Consider the following 5,000-nt stretch of genomic DNA (forward strand, 5'->3'; position numbering starts at 1 on the left):
ATTACAATACTAACAGCAAGAAAAAATATAAAAATGATAATGATAATGGTAGAAATTGTGATGAAAATCATTTTCATCATCATCATAATAATAATAATGATAATAATAATAATGATGATTTCATCATCATTAGCGTCATATAATATTAAAAATAATTAATAATCTTTTGTCTCTTCTTCCTACTTTCATTTTCTCTGATTGTCACTCCTTCATTGTTCATTTCTTTTGTTCACCTTCATCTCGTTTTCCTCTTTCACTTTCTATTTTTGTTTTCTTCTTTTTACTTTCGCGCTAATATCTCCCACTGATTTCTCCCATTTCTTCGCTATGCAATCTTACAACTTTTTTTTTCTCTCATTTTCTTTTTCTTGTATTCCTTCTTCGTTCCTTCCTTTCGTTCATCTCTGTTCATTACTCTTTTACTTTCTAATCTACGCACTTTTCTATCCGCTTCTTTCATGCTAATTTCTTCTTCGTTTTCGACTTTCTCCTATTTCTTGGATAATCTCTTACTTATTCTTCCTCTTTGCTGGCATTTATTTCTCTCATTTCGTTCTTATCCTACTATCTTCCTACGCTTCTACAATGGCTGCCCCCGCGATACCTGCTTTCGAAACACGACCCGAAGTTGGGTAATCCAGTGGGCGGCGCTCAGACATGTCGGAGATGATTCCCGCCCACATACATAACACTACACCGTATTGCTGCCAAGCCATAATGCATTTGCAATATGTTAATAAATCTTTGCGTTGCTGTTTCTCGTGTTTTCCTTTATGTGCTTCGAACACTCCGAATATCCGAGTGGCGAATCATTTTTTCTTAAAGGTGGATGGAAGTAGTTTTGGTTTTAATCTATTTATTTCTTTTACTTTACGGCCTTTAAAGATAAATCGTTTTCAGAATAATAAACTCCAATCATTTTAGAATTTGCACTTTATTGTATGGTAGTGGGGATTTTTTTTTTTATTATCTCACAAAATTAGTCTAATCTTAAATTAATTGATTATGATTGTTGATTATCTGTATAGGCTGTTTTTAGGATTACTTCTATTATTCTATCATTTCATATATACAGCTTGCCACGCTACCAACCTGATTGTTCCTTATACCTACTGTTGAAGACTAATAGGTAAGGCACGACTGGTTTTACCCTAGGAATACGATTTTACTTCATTTTGCTTGACGTTTCATGAGTTATTTTACCGAGTTCGTTTATAGTGTTTTAACTGCACTCTTACTGCAGAGTTAATGTTCCTTTGTATGAGTTCTGTACACGTTTTACTAATCCTTTTTATTACAATTTATTCTTAGGTGTATTACAGTTTTATAGAAAATAATTGTACTTTTCTCCTGCCGATGTAACTGTTGGCAAGACTTACCTGTAAATGCCTCTGTCATGAATAAATTTGTACGGGAGTCATCTCTGTGTTTGTGTGTCCCCTGAATTACCCTTTTACTGAGGCGTCGCTTTAACAGTGAGACGAGGCTTGATTTACATGTCCGATAGGAATTGCTGGAAGTGTTTGCTTAATGTTGAAAATCATAGATGTCTATGTTATACTGTCCAGCACCAGCCAGAGATGCCCTCGTTATTTCAAATGAACCACTGGATTCACCCTTACAGGACGAGGATTTCGTTTGGTTTGTTAATGATTTATACTCGTACAAGTATTATCATTGGTGTTTTTTTCTAACATTCATTTTCACTAATCAAGAACACTGTCTTGTGAGTGTCCGCATGGGCAAGTGAACGTCACTGTTATCATCGTTAATAGTATTATCATTGTTATTACCAATAGCATCATTATTATTTATTATACTGTTCTTATCGTTAACATTGGTTTTATTGTTTTCTTTATCGTTTTAATCATTATGATCATCATTATTATTAATATTATATGACGCTAATGATGATGAAATCATCATTATTATTATTATCATTATTATTATTATGATGATGATGAAAATGATTTTCATCACAATTTCTACCATTATCATTATCATTTTTATATTTTTTCTTGCTGTTAGTATTGTAATTATTATTATTATTATTATTATTATTATTATTATTATAATTATAATCATTAATGTTATCATTATTATTATTATTATTATTATTATTATTATTATTATTATTATTATTATTATTATTGTAATTATTATTAAAAACTTCTGTTGGTTTTAATATTATTATCATTATTATTATTTTAATATTATTATTAGTATTGTTATCATTATTAATATTTTTATTATCAATATTATTATTATTTTGATATTATTATTGTTATTGTTATTATTATTAATATCAGTACTATAATAATTATCATTTTTATTATCATTATCAAAATTATCATCATTATTATTACTATGATAATTATGATTAATATTCAGTTTATTGTTTTTTACTATAATAATTATTATTATTACTATTATTATTATAAAAAAATATCATCATAATTATTATCATTATCATTGTTATTAATACTATTTTTATTATTATTATAATTATTATTATTATTATTATTATTAACATTAATATTATTATTATCATTATTGTTATTATTATTATTATTATTATTAATGTTATTATTATTATTATTGTTATTATTATTACTATCATTATTATCATTATTATTATTATTGTTATTGTTACTATTATTATTATCATTATCGTTTTTATTATTATAAATATTATTATCATTGTTGATATTATTGTTATTATTAACATTAACATTGTTATCTTTTTTTAGTATTATTATTATAAATAATATCATTATTATTATCATGATCATCATCATCATCATTATCATCATTTTCATTATCTTTGTTATTATTAGCAGTAGTAGTAGTAGTTATTATTAGTATTAGTATTATTAATATTATCATTATTATTATCATCATCATCATCATCATTATCATCATTTTCATTATCATCATTTTCATTATCTTTCTTCTTCTTATCATTATTATTATTATTATTATTATTATTATTATTATTATTATTATTGTTATAAGTATTATTATTATCCTTATTATCATTAATATCATCATTCTCATTAGCTATTTTTATTTTTATTATCATTATCAATATTTTTAACATTATTATTATTGCTTTCCTTATCATTATCATTATTACTATTATTAGTATTATTCTTATTATTCTGAATTTATTATTATTATTATTATTATTATTATCATTATTATTACTATTATTATTATTATTACAATTTTAATAAATAAAACGATATCAATGACAATAATAATGATAACAATTATAATAAAAATAATAATATTAGTAATGTAACACCAATAGTAATAACACTAATGATAATATTGATAATGATTATTATACTATAATAATATTTATAATAATGGAAATTTCAATGAAAATGATAATGATAATTAAACAAATAATAATAATAATGATAATAATAATAAAACAATAATAATAATAATAATAATAATAATTATGATAATAATAATGGTGATAATGATAAAGATAATAATAGTTATTATAAAATAACTATCATTATCATCATAATTATAATAATAATAATAATAATAATAATAATAATTACAATAATAATAATAATAATAATAATAATAATAATAATAATAATAATAATAATAATAATGATAACATTAATGATTATAATTATAATAATAATAATAATAATAATAATAATAATAATAATTACAATACTAACAGCAAGAAAAAATATAAAAATGATAATGATAATGGTAGAAATTGTGATGAAAATCATTTTCATCATCATCATAATAATAATAATGATAATAATAATAATGATGATTTCATCATCATTAGCGTCATATAATATTAAAAATAATTAATAATCTTTTGTCTCTTCTTCCTACTTTCATTTTCTCTGATTGTCACTCCTTCATTGTTCATTTCTTTTGTTCACCTTCATCTCGTTTTCCTCTTTCACTTTCTATTTTTGTTTTCTTCTTTTTACTTTCGCGCTAATATCTCCCACTGATTTCTCCCATTTCTTCGCTATGCAATCTTACAACTTTTTTTTTTCTTGTATTCCTTCTTCGTTCCTTCCTTTTGTTCATCTCTGTTCATTACTCTTTTACTTTCTAATCTACGCACTTTTCTATCCGCTTCTTTCATGCTAATTTCTTCTTCGTTTTCGACTTTCTCCTATTTCTTGGATAATCTCTTACTTATTCTTCCTCTTTGCTGGCATTTATTTCTCTCATTTCGTTCTTATTCTCATACGTACCTACTATCTTCCTACGCTTCTACAATGGCTGCCCCCGCGATACCTGCTTTCGAAACACGACCCGAAGTTGGGTAATCCAGTGGGCGGCGCTCAGACATGTCGGAGATGATTCCCGCCCACATACATAACACTACACCGTATTGCTGCCAAGCCATAATGCATTTGCAATATGTTAATAAATCTTTGCGTTGCTGTTTCTCGTGTTTTCCTTTATGTGCTTCGAACACTCCGAATATCCGAGTGGCGAATCATTTTTTCTTAAAGGTGGATGGAAGTAGTTTTGGTTTTAATCTATTTATTTCTTTTACTTTACGGCCTTTAAAGATAAATCGTTTTCAGAATAATAAACTCCAATCATTTTAGAATTTGCACTTTATTGTATGGTAGTGGGGATTTTTTTTTTTATTATCTCACAAAATTAGTCTAATCTTAAATTAATTGATTATGATTGTTGATTATCTGTATAGGCTGTTTTTAGGATTACTTCTATTATTCTATCATTTCATATATACAGCTTGCCACGCTACCAACCTGATTGTTCCTTATACCTACTGTTGAAGACTAATAGGTAAGGCACGACTGGTTTTACCCTAGGAATACGATTTTACTTCATTTTGCTTGACGTTTCATGAGTTATTTTACCGAGTTCGTTTATAGTGTTTTAACTGCACTCTTACTGCAGAGTTAATGTTCCTTTGTATGAGTTCTGTACACGTTTTACTAATCCTTTTTATTACAATTTATTCTTAG

The sequence above is a fragment of the Penaeus chinensis genome, chromosome 1 (assembly GCF_019202785.1).
Source record: "Penaeus chinensis breed Huanghai No. 1 chromosome 1, ASM1920278v2, whole genome shotgun sequence".
Classification (NCBI taxonomy): Eukaryota; Metazoa; Arthropoda; class Malacostraca; order Decapoda; family Penaeidae; genus Penaeus; species Penaeus chinensis.